General features: G+C 50.8%; 1 long non-coding RNA gene across 1 annotated transcript in view; it reads left to right on the top strand.

Moving 5' to 3' along the window:
• The window catches only part of LOC138984326 (uncharacterized), a 29131-nt gene extending 18281 nt beyond the window's left edge, over positions 1 to 10850 (top strand). Inside the window, exons 3-4 of the long non-coding RNA XR_011461550.1 lie at positions 2902 to 3058; positions 4405 to 10850. This is a non-coding gene — a long non-coding RNA (uncharacterized lncRNA). The remainder of the gene's footprint in view (positions 1 to 2901; positions 3059 to 4404) is intronic.
• Positions 10851 to 12341: the final 1491 nt, after the last annotated feature.

The raw sequence follows: 12341 nt of genomic DNA, 5'->3' as shown, positions 1-12341 counted from the left end.
TGAGCTCGGATTCTTAGGGGAAGCGCGAGTGTGGGAGACCACGATGGACCAGTGTCTAAGGCCTGGGAGTTAGAGGAGATTGCTGAGTTGTGCCCAGGTCTTAGAATTTATCATAAAGGTGACTGAGTCACCACACAGAGGCCGATCCCATTGAAAGAAACTTTCATGTACTCACAGCTCCCCTAGAAACAGGAGGATAGCATGCCAGGCACAGTCACAGGGGAGCACTAGGACTGGTGGTCAGAGGCAGAAAAAAGCAAGGGGAGGGCCTAGGCTGCAGCCTTCATTGGTGTTTCTGCAGACAAGGCAGGGCCAGGCACTGAGAACAGCTGGGGCCTGGAGAGCTTGAATAATCCGGGACGGCGTAGGGGGCTCGGGGCACAGGGGAGATCTCTAGCTGTAGGCACTGGGCCTGGGTGCTGAAGTGGTGGGGGAGGGGACACCAAGAGGGCGGTTGGGGATGTGGATGCAGGCTCGGCTGGAGGGTTTGTAATATGATTTCCACACACCTTGAGAGCTGGATTGCAAGGCAGATGTGAACAACTTTGGAGCTGAGTTTGGTGCTTGGATTTATGGATGCCACAAACAAGTGACTCCACCAGGAAAGTCAACTGGGGCCACGTAGAGGGTGGGTTTTTAAAGGGGATCCCACTGAAGCCAGGCCAGCAATTAGACGAGATTTGCAGAGTACCGAGCAGGGTCAGCAGAGGTGAGGGAGTCAAGGGCGCCTCCTTTGGGGATTTGAGTTGACAGATTCTTTAGCAAATTGAGGCTTGGACACGGAGTCTGGGAGGGAGCTAGACTGCAGCCTGAAGGCTGGTGGGAGCGGGGAGAAAAAAGGGGGCACTCTTGTCCCTTCTGGGTTCATTTCCCTCTGCCACCCCTCACCCAGTGTCCAAGGGCTAGTTCTCTGAAGTCATGTGGGGCAGTAGAGCCAAAGTCTGCACTCCAGGACTTTGGAGTCTTCATGCTGCCCTTTTTCTCCTTTGCAGGTATCATGCCCTCCACCTGTTACACCCCGACTTCTTTCTGGAAAACACCTACTCATCCATCAAGACACAGCCCAAGTATCACCCCCTCCAGGAAGTCTCCCAGTACTTGCAATTCGCAGTTGATTAACTCCTTGGAGCTCCCACAGCACCCACTTGGGCTTTTCTCTGGGTTTCTATTACTCTATACTTGCCTCCCCTTCTCTTCCCCTCAGGCTGGGGAAATTACTTCCTGCATGCTAAGTTGCTTCAGTAGTGTCTGACTCTTTGCGACCCTATGGACTATAGCCTGCCAGGCTCCTTTGTGCATGAGATTCTCTGGGCAAAAATACTGGAGTGGGTTGTCATGCCCTGCTTCAGGGGATCTTCCTGACCCAGGGATCGAACCCATGTCTCTTACATCTCCTGCATTGGCAGGTGGGTTCTTACCCACTAGCGCCCCCTGGGACTTCCCTAATTGCTTCCTAGGTGGCCCAAAGGAGATCGTGTGCCCTTAGTCCATCCAGGGGCCTCAGGCCCCCTTGAGAAGCAGGGTAAACAAAGAGCAAGTTAAGCTGTCCCAACCCCTCCCGGACTGCAACGTGTTTCTAAGCATTTTAGGTAGAAGGAGGAGGCTGTCACTACAGGAAGAGAACTTGACAATTAGAAACACAGCCAACGCCCAGATGCCCATGGACAGGCAGGGGTGTATTTTTTTAGTAAAATCTCATGTCTGCAGCGTCAGGCAAAATAGCAACAAGAAGGCCTTTTCATGACTGCACCAGTCTTAAGAGAAGATGCTTCCTGATCTTTCATTTTACAGATGGGGAGGCTCAGAGGTGGGAGGGGCCTGACCAGGTCAATGGGCAGTGCCCTTCCTCCCGGTGCTGGGGATGGGCTTGGCTCAGAGCTTGGAACTGGCACGTCGTGGCCCACAGTGGCTTACTGACAGCAGCTCAAACTACAGAGCAGCTAGAGGGAACCTTGGCACTTAACACTGGGGGTGGAGGTGGGCAGCTTTGAGTGTCAACTGGTCACCTTGCGGTCCAGACAGGTCCAACACCGTATGACCCCCTTGTTGGCCTGGGCAGCGGGAGATGGTGCCCCAAGGTGCCCCCTGCTGGAGGAGCAGTTAAAGGACTCGGCCCCCAGAGCTGGCAGGACTCAGGCTTGCCACTCTCATCGGCTTCCAGCCCTGCCTGCGTGGATTCCAAGTTCAAGGTGTGCGAGTGGGTGTAAGAGATTATCCTGGAAGAGACTTCACTGGTCTCCGCGACAGAGTAGGGCTCTCCAGGAGGGTGTCAGCACCCAAGTGGGGAGAAGTAAAGCTTATACCATGAGGAAGGTGCAGCAGCAGCAGTCCTGGCGGGAGAGGACAGCCAGCGAGTGGGGCTGAAACACCCGGGGGGCTGGCACACAGGGGCCGGAGACCAGAGTCCAGAGAAGGGGCTAAGGCAGGCAGGAAGGCCAGGTCCTTGCTCCTTCTCTGCACACTGTGCATCCTGTACAGAGTCCCACTGGGAGACGTGGCCTCTCCCCGTCTCCCCTCTGATTGGTCAGGAACCCAGCCCTCACCTGCCAGTCTGGGCCTCGGGGTGCTCCCATCCAGGGGCTGGAGCCTGTCCTGGACACAGACTGGAAGGAGCACGTGGCAACCCAGGATCAGGAAGATGAGGGGCATTGTGGAACCTGCACCTCCTTCAGAGAGACGAGCAGACAGCTGATCTATGACAGCTTTAGAGAGAGGAGGGGGTATTGCCCAGAGACAGGGCTGGAGGTAGAAGCAGAAGGCATCCCTGTCTGTCCACCTCCTCGCGCTCCCCAGACTCCCAGGCAGGGTTCCTGGTCAGCTGGCAACACATGACAGATGCTCCAGTGGGGCGTATCCATCATATGAGGAGACACAGCAGTGATTTTCTGCTTCTTTATCGAGGACCTTGGGTCTCCTTGGATCGTCTCCGATTTGGTGAGAAGCCTGGTCTCCCTGGCTGTAGCGGGAAGGATGTCACCATGAGTGAAGATGCAGGAGAAAGGAAGGCAGTGCTGGTCTGCTTCTGGACGGATCATTCATGATACGCATGGTCCAAAGGGTAAGCTTCAGACTCCAGACTTGAGCCCACCCTCACGATGTTACCCACCTGCCTGGTCCCCTAAAGATCTAGAATAGAGAGTAAAAAGTGACTGTCACTCCTCCCCTGCCCCAGCCTCCGAGGTCCCCTCTCTGTGTTATTGTGGTTGTTCAGCCACTGAATCGTGTCCGACTCTTTGAGACCCCCATGGACTGCAGCACGCCAGGCATCCCTGTCTCTCACTACCTCCCGGAGTTTGCCCAAGTTCATGTGCATTGAATCCGTGATGCTATCCAATCATCCCCCTCTCTGTAGGTAGCTACATTTCCAGTCTTGGTGTATATTTCCAGAGATGGTCTAGGCAGCTCCAGCTGCTTGTGTGGACAAGAATATTTTCCAACTCCTTCTGTTTGTGTACACTTGTCCACAATGGGCAGCACACTCCTTCTGACCATGAGTCTGTGCTAACGTTTTCTACTGACTTGACTTTAGTGATCAGTCCACAGCAGTATGTAAATGAGCTCCTGCATAAAGACAGGCGCTTAACTGGTCTCCCCAGCCTGGTCTTCCCTCCCTGAAGCCACATTTGTGTCCGATACTAACTAAAATGATGTGTTACGTACTGCTGCTGCTGCTGCTACTAAGTCACTTCAGTCGTGTCCGACTCTGTGCAACCCCATAGACGGCAGCCCACCAGGCTCCGCGGTCCCTGGGATTCTCCAGGCAAGAACACTGGAGTGGGTTGCCATTTCCTTCTCCAGTGTTACATACTAACAGTGGTTAATTCAGAGTAATGCAGGTACGTGATGTCATCATTTTCCTAAGAGAATTTTTCCTCTGTTTGTTAAATTTTTCCAAATTAAAATGAGGCCTAGGGCTCAGGGTCCAGAGGATCCCAGCATTTGGGAGACAGACTTCCCTGGTGGCTCAATGGTAAATAATCCACCTACAAATGCAGGGGACACAGGAGACCCAGGTTCGATCCCTGCGTCGGGAAGATCCCCTGGAGAAGGAAATGGCAACTCACTCCAGCATTCTTGCTGGAGGATCCCATGGACAGAGGAGCCTGGCGAGCTACCGTCCTTGGGGTCACAGGACTCAGACAAGACTTAGTGACTAGACAACAACAGAGCCCAGAGCAGTCACGCCAGCTTTTGTTTGTCTGGGGCTTGATGGGGCCATTGTCAAATATGTTGGCAAAGGAGCAGTTGAAGAGGAAGGGGTGCTAAGGATAAGGAAGGGGGCAGAGAGTCTGAAAGAGTCAGAGAGAGAAAGGAGGGGGAGAGGGAAAGGGGTACCTTCTCCAGGGTTGGGCCGGGGCCCCTTAAGCAGAGTCTCTTTGAGGATAAACCATCACTTCTTCCCAGGTTACAAACCAGGCAGCTTTTCCTGCTCCAGCTTTCAAAGAGAAGCAGACACGACTTAGCGACTGAGCACACATATAAAAGTCCATCTTGGCCCATATGTTCATCTCACTCCAGGGAATTCTCTGGAATGGAGAAAGAACCCAAGTGGCATTTGTTTGCAGTGAAAAGCAGCAGAAGAGAAGCCCCGTCAGCTGGAAAGCGTCCGAGCTTCAGCGAGCGGCCTCCTCCCGCAGCTGCGGCGCCTCTTATTAACACAGACGTAATGACATTAGGCCGCCTGATTAAGTCAGCAGCCCTGGGCCCTGCTACCCCTCATCCCAGAGTTACAGCCTCATTTTTCAATTATATTTTAATTTGAACATCTACAGAGAACGCCTGGAGAACACAGGAGTCCCGGAGGAGAGCTGGACATGGTTCAGCCTGTCTTTCCCTCCCCCCTGGAGTGGACGGAGCTCATTTTGCAGGTCTGGGATCTGGGTCCTGTTCCCAGATCCTGAACCTCAGACTTGAGAATTCTTCCAGCCCCATCTGAGTGCCATCTGTTGTCCTCAGTCATGACATAGGAAATGTTCAAGCCAAGAGGATTCCTCAGAGATCAAAACCAGCCTTTTCACTGACAAGTGGGGCAACGGAGTTCCCAAAGGGCCTGGACTTGCTTGGAGCCCAGCCAGACCCAACTCAAAGACTCTAGATTTCTAAACCAGAATCCAAAGGAGCAAACACCTCAGATGGATGTTGGGCCCTCTGTAGAGCCATCTTGCTGCCGTGATAAATGGAAGGGCCTCTGCCACCCAAGGGTGCACAGACTGGGGGTCCAAGGGCTGGTGCTGGTCAAGCCCCTTATGGCCTCCTGGGTACCTGTCTGAAGTTCCCAGGGCCGCCACTAGGTGGCCCCAGGTATCGCCAACCAGCGCTTCAGGGTCCAGTCGTTTTCCACCTACTGGGACTAGAAGAGTGCAGAGTGCTCCTGCTGGTCTCCATCCTCCCCTCTCCTTGTAAGTTGAATCTGCCGAACACTGAGAGTTCAGGTCCTAAATTTTCAGCAGGTGCAGAAGCACAAGGACTGGAGGGAGAAGCCTGCTTGGATGTCCTGAGCATGTCGCCTCTTATCACCAAGTCTCCCTTACGCTTCCTTACTCACCTTACACACCTGTGAACAGGTGTGTTAATAGCCTCCTGCCTCACAGAGTTATTATAACAATACTGGGTGTGGAGCCCCGTGGGAATGGCAGCCCAAAAGTTCCAAATGCCAGACCAGAGTCACATCCTCTGGGAGACTGTTGACAAGCACAGCCTGGGAGCCAGAATCAGAAGCAAAAGGTCTAGAGCAGGCAGATCCATCGGTGAGGGTCCTCCCGGCCAGCAGGCAAGCAGGCGAAGGGGAGTACGTCTCGACACAGAATGCTCACGAGGGCGGGGTCCTGACCCTCAGCACTGGCCCAGAGCTCTCCCCTTGCACTAGAGCCGCCTTCCTCCAGGGCAAAAGAAAGGTCACCAAGACACCTGGCAGCACCCTGCACTCATTCTGGTGGGAGGCAGACCATGCAAACTGTTACAGCCCTGCCTGGGAAGTGATGGCCTCGCAGTGGGACAGGAACCTGCTGGGGTGCTATGATCCACTGTGAGGCGCTGGGCAAGGCAACGGCTTCCAACCACTTCCAGAAGCCTGGTGCTTGTCCATGATGCACTTGACAAATGAAAGCAGACTTCCCATACAAACATCACTCTCATGCAAGGCAGGCTTTCCAGAATGTTCTGGGGGTAGATGTAGCATGACCGTGCAGAGAGTTCAGCCCCAAAACCTCAGGCCTGTGTCCTGCTGAGATGCCTTGGGATAGTGGATAGATGGGGAGTCTTTGTGCTTTGAACATTACCCTTACCAGAGAGTGGTTTAGGGTTGATGTTTGGTGGAGGGGACTCTCAAGCTGGGTCTTCGAGGAGGTGAGAGGATGCCCAGGAAGTGAGAGCACGTGTGAAAGGGACAGAAGACTGCCAAGGCCTGATAAGGCCACAAACATCTGATAAGGCTGGGGAGAAGGGAGCAGAAGGTGGGCAATGGGTGGGGCAGTCTCATGGGGGCTGGACCTGCAAGGGCTCCTAAGCCAGGCTGAGCTGTTCAGATTTTACACAGAAATTCACGAGGACCTCTTAAGGCTTCTCACCTCCTTGAGGGCATGGACTGGGGGACAGGGAGACTAGATGGCAGGAGCAGCAGGGGGGCAGAGCAGCGGAAGTGACAGCAGAGGTGGGAGGCAGGGCCAGGCACTGGAGACGCTTAGGTCGCGGGATCTACGGGACATGGGTCCACAGCAGCAATGGATGGGCTGCAGAAAAACCAGAGTAGCCAGAGGGAAGGAGGAGGGGGCAGGGGACACGGCGCCCGACAGCTGATGGCGTCTGGGTGTGAGAGGCCCTGAGAGCTTGTACCTGTGTGAGCCTGGCTTCAGGATGGCCCCTTAGGAAGATGGATCTGGAGCAGAGGGAGCAGGAAGGATTGGCAAGAGGACCCAGAGAAAGGGTAGGGAGTCAATGTTCAGGGAAAATTCCCTCTGCAGTGGCGCACAGAGCAGATGGACAAGGATGTGGAGGTGGGTACACAGCCAGGACTGCAGGGGACACAGGTGGAATTCCAAGGGAGAGAAACTAAGGGCAGACTCACAGAAACTTCCAGGGCCCCAGAGGGGTCTGCAGAGGAGTCGCTCAAGAATAACTGGGACCAACTCACTGTGTGATCATATGCAAATCCCTTCTCACCTCTCAGCCTTGTTTTCCTTATTTATGTAGTAAATAAAAGGATGGATGAGGTAAGGTCCTGAGAGTGTGGACCTTACTGAGTTGTCTAACTAGAGTATATTCCAACTTCTTAAGGAAAACATTAGGTAGCAAGATTGATGGGGATGTCTACACAGCATATAGACCACTTCTGGACATGCCCTCTGAATGGTCATAGAAGTCTATTTTGTGTAAGTCCAGCCAGGGCTGCTATGTACAGTTGCACAGGCTACGCACTGCACAACTCCAGGCACTGCCATCTCTTTAGACTAGAGCATGAGGGAGGCATGCAAAGCAGCCACTCTGCTGAGAGCATCCTGGCTGTTCCATGGACAGGCCCCACATAGAGCAGCTGCAGTGCCTACCCCTGGGAGCCTGGAAACTATTAAAGTGGTTGGAGAGACTGGGAAAGGCCATGTATCAGGAAAGTGAGGACCTGAGCTCCAGGCTGACCTGCTGTGTCACATGGCAGGCCTTCCCCTTTCTGGGCCTCTGTCTGTTTCTCTGTAAAGTGCCTGGGACTAGTGGGTCTTCAAGGCCTCGTTCAGCTTGTGTTCCACACTTTTCTCTGTGGAGCTTGCAGCAGCCCCCATATGGCTGATGCCGAGGTCATGACTCCTGCCAGGGTCCATGACAGACTCCAGCACTGAGGGGGCTACGTGGCCTCTCCTGGCCCCTCCCTGCTACTCCTGGAAGCTGAGACTTTTCTGTGGGCCTGCATGCTGCAGAGCAGACCCTATGCTGGGCCCAGTCCAACCCACATGCTCCCAGGAGCCCTGGGAACTCACTCCCAGCCTCAGTGGCTTCCTCCTGGCTGTGGCCATGAACCAGGGCTTCATGACTGCCTTGGCTGCCAGGCCAGCATTAAATGTCCAGACTAAGCAGTTGATCAAGAATCACATGACAGCTGGGCAGTTCTTGTTTAAACCATCAGTATCGCCTTTACATCCCACGAGTAAAACCTCTGGATTTGCTGCTGAGAAAAGCACACAAGGCCTTCATCTTGGGGACCCTCTAGCCCACGGATGGGGTTGGTGAGATTCACTGCTTTGCAGAAATCCAGCCTCATTACAGAGCACCACTTAACATAGTGCATAGCATGCATGCATACTTTACAGTCCGTAGAGCCCTTTCCACGCTCGTTAAGTCACTCGACAAACACCAAGGCCCTTTCTGGGTTAGCTCACAAGGGGCCATGGACATGAATCTGCATTGCTCAAAATCATTCACAGAGCACCTGCCTCAGAGCTCATTAGAGTCTCATGAACAATGAGCTTGGAATTATTTTCAGCCCCATTTTGCAGAGATGGAAACTGAGGACAGGAAGACTGAGGGACTTAGCCAAGTGCTCGTGGCTAGTCTTGAACACAGGCAGCAAACTCAAACCCTCGAGTTCTTTGTTCCACCCCAGGTGCTGAGACCTGGGTCCAGCAGTTTCTGGGCCTCAGTTTCCTGGCCTGTCCAGTGACAGGGACCCTGTAGTGGTAACACAGCTGTGATGTCACAGATCCTTTGATCCTATATCTGCCATGGGTTTGACAAGCAAAAGAGTTAGCTTCCAAGATCAAGTTGGCAGACCGAGAGCTCTAAATCAGAACAGACTCTGCCTGGCAAGCCAACCAGGCCAGCAGGTGTTCAGGCCAAGACTGAAACATGCACAACTCACTTTATAAACATCCCGCAATCCAAGTTCCAGCTGTCTACTACCCTGCCTGTGAGCTGACGTCTGCTGGCTCTGACCCAAGTTTCAGCCCCGAAACTGGTGTTTCATTTCTCCCCAAAGTGTCTCACATTGTAAATCAGATGCTGGGCTGTGGAGGGGAGCGGGGAGACTGTCAGAGGCCAGACATGGCCACGCTGTGCACAGGGCGGAAGTGGCAGAACCTGCAGAGGGTGAAGGAGAAACAGCGGGCCTGCTCGCAGCGATGGAGCTCGAGGCTCCTGTGCACCTGGTCTCTGCCCCGGAGGCCTCAGTGCAGGACACCAGGGTGAGAGCAGTTCGTGGAGTTAGAAGCAACTCACTGTTAAACCATCTTAGAAAAGAAAATATTTTTTTTAAAGGAAAAGGGACTTCCCTGGTGGTCCAGTGTCTAAGACACTGCACTCCCAATGCAGGGGACCCAGGATGGGTTCCTGGTCAGGGAACTAGACCCCACAAGCTGCAACGAAAGATCACGCTTGCCTCAACTAAGACCCATGCGTGCTTGCTAAGTTGCTGCAGTCGTGTCTGACTCTTTGCAACCCCATGGACTGTAGCCCACCAGGCTCCTCTGTCCATGGGATGCTCCAGGCAAGAGTACTGCAGTGGGTTGCCATTTCCTTCTCCAGGGGATCTTCCCAACCCAGGGATCGAACCCACGTCTCCTGCATTGGCAGGTGGGTTCTGTACCACTAGCACTAACTGGGAAGCCCAACTAAGACCCAGCACAGCCAAATTAAAAAAAAAAAGGAACGTACACATATATGTATGTATATAACTGAATTACTTTGCTGTACAACAGTAATTAACACAACATTTTAAATCAACTATACTTTGGTATAAAAAATTTTTGTGAAAGCAAGTTCAACTTTCTCATTAAAGATTATTTGCAAAAAAGTAAAACATAAAAGTAAAATAAAAAATAAAGCAATTCAGAAACTTTTAAACTTTGTACAATAAAGCAAAAGCTAAAAACAAACAAAAACTTAGCAGCCTCCGACTAATGATTTCCATGTGCCCATCCAGAGCCATGCCCACTCTCCCCACCATCCTGTGTCCAGCAGGGGAATCTCTGGATGTGTTTAAATGACACCTCGCCTCTGCTTCCCAGGGAGGCCCCACAGGAGTGGGGCCTAGGCATGTGCGTAGGATCCGGGGTGCCAGACAGCGAGGCTGGGTGTTCCTTCCCCTGGCTCTTTCCTGCAAAGAGGGCAGCATGAGTCAAGCCATTCTTTCCTATGGCCTCTCCCCAGGTTGTGGTAACTGCTTCTTCTTCTTGCCCCTAAAGCTCCCAGCTGTGGCCAGCCAGAGACCTTGCACCCCCTGGTTGATTTTCCTTAGCCCTGCCCACAACTTTGTAAATGTCTCCTCTACTAAATTCACATTCTCTTCCACATATGCTACATATGCTACATATGCTATGGGATTTCTACCAGGAGGCTCACAGATACCGCCATTTACTGCACATCATAGAATCTAGGGACATCAGCTTTAAGATCCACTATTACTTCTATGTCTCACTAACAAAAAACAGACCTCTGTCACAATGATGACACCAAGGAGACTTGTAAATTATGACACTTCTTTGTCATCTTAAAATGTTTTTATTTCATATTTGTTGAAACTTATTTAGACCTAGAGTTTTTTATTTAATCGTGTATCACCCTTGTGCATACGTTTAAAGGAGAATCAGTCAAGGTATTTGCAGAACTTCTCCACGCCCAGAGCCCACCTTTGCCTCAGAATCGTGACGTCCGTGTTGGTCCACGTGGTGCTGACTCAGGGCCGTCATGGGCACTGGCGACGCAGCGCTTCTGAGAGGAGTGCTCCGCTATTGTCCCTAGCATTTTTTCCAAACCACTACCTGCAATATGCAGATTTTCATGTGCATGTGTGAGCAACGGAATCTACATTAGGACTCACAGCTGTTAGCATCAACTGTATGTTTATAAATGGTCCACTGGTAGCTCGGACAGTAAAGCATCTGCCTACGATGTGGGAGACCCAGGTTCGACCCCTGGGTCGGGAAGACCCCCTGGAGAAGGAAATGGCAACCCACTCCAGTATTCCTGCCTGGAGAATCCCATGGACCGAGGAGCCTGGTGGGCTACAGTCCATGGGGTCGAAAGAGTCAGACAGGACTGAGCGACTTCTCTTCACTTTAACCACTTTACTCAACTTTACCCAGTGATCTATACATTCAAAGAAATACCAGTAAAAATCCCAGAAAGTTATTATTTGGATATCACCGAACTGGTTCTGAAGTTTATTTGGAAAGATAAAAGACCCAGAACAGCCGACATAACACTTAATAAGAACAAAGTCAGAGGACTGACATTACTCAACTTCAAGACTTATTATAAACCTACTGCAATCAAGACAGTGTAGTATTGATGAAAAAATAAACAAATAGATCAAAGGAACAGAAAAAAGAACCCAGAAAACAGACCCATACCTGTATAGTCAAATGATCTTTGACAAAAGAGCAAAGGTGATAAAAAGGAGAAGGATGGTCTCTCCAACACACGGTGATAGAGTAACTGTGCCTCCACACACCAAAAAATAAAAAGAAAGAAAGAAGATAAAAAACACAAAATTAAAATAAATTAAAAAAAAAGAAAACAAAACCCCCAAAAGGATCTAGATAATGACCTTATGCTTTTCATAAAAATCAACTCACAAGGGATCACAGACTTAATGTAAAACAAGACCATAAAACTTCTAGAAGACAACATGTGTGATCTTGGGTTTGGCAATGAGTTTATAGATACATCACCAAAAGCACAATCCATGAAAGAAAAATCGATAACTTGGATTTCATTGAAATGAAAATGTTTGCTCTGTTAAAAATACTCTTAAGAGAATGAAAAATAAACTACACTCTGGTAGACAATATTTGCAAAACATACCCGATAAAGGACTAATATACATAATACATAAAGAGCTTAACAATAAGTAAACAAAACAACCCAATTTAAAAACGGGCAAAAGATCTGAATAGAGATCTCTCCAAGGAAAAGAAACAGATAGCAAATAAGCATATGAAAAGATGTTCAACATCATACGCCATTAGGACATGCAACTTAAAACAACGAGATACCACTACACATCTACGAGAGTGGCCAAAGTCTGGGACACCGACATCAAACGCTGACAAGGATGTGAAGCAACAGGAACTCTCGTCACAGGTGGGAACGCTAATGTTACAGCCACTTTGGAAGACAGTTTGGTGGTTTCTTACAAAACTGAAAGTCTTCTTACCATATGATTAAACATTCTCACTCCTTGGTGTTTACCCAAAGGAGGTGAAAATTTATGCTCACACAACAACCCACACACAAATGTTTATAGCAGCTTCATTCCTAATTCACTGAAACTGGAAGCAACCAAGATGTCCTTCAAAAGCGGAAGGGATAAATAAGCTGTCGCACATCCAAAAATGACTTGTTATTCAGTAATAAAAAGC

Source organism: Bos mutus, chromosome 21, assembly GCF_027580195.1.
Source record: "Bos mutus isolate GX-2022 chromosome 21, NWIPB_WYAK_1.1, whole genome shotgun sequence".
Classification (NCBI taxonomy): Eukaryota; Metazoa; Chordata; class Mammalia; order Artiodactyla; family Bovidae; genus Bos; species Bos mutus.
This window is presented reverse-complemented; position numbering and strand designations above follow the sequence as displayed.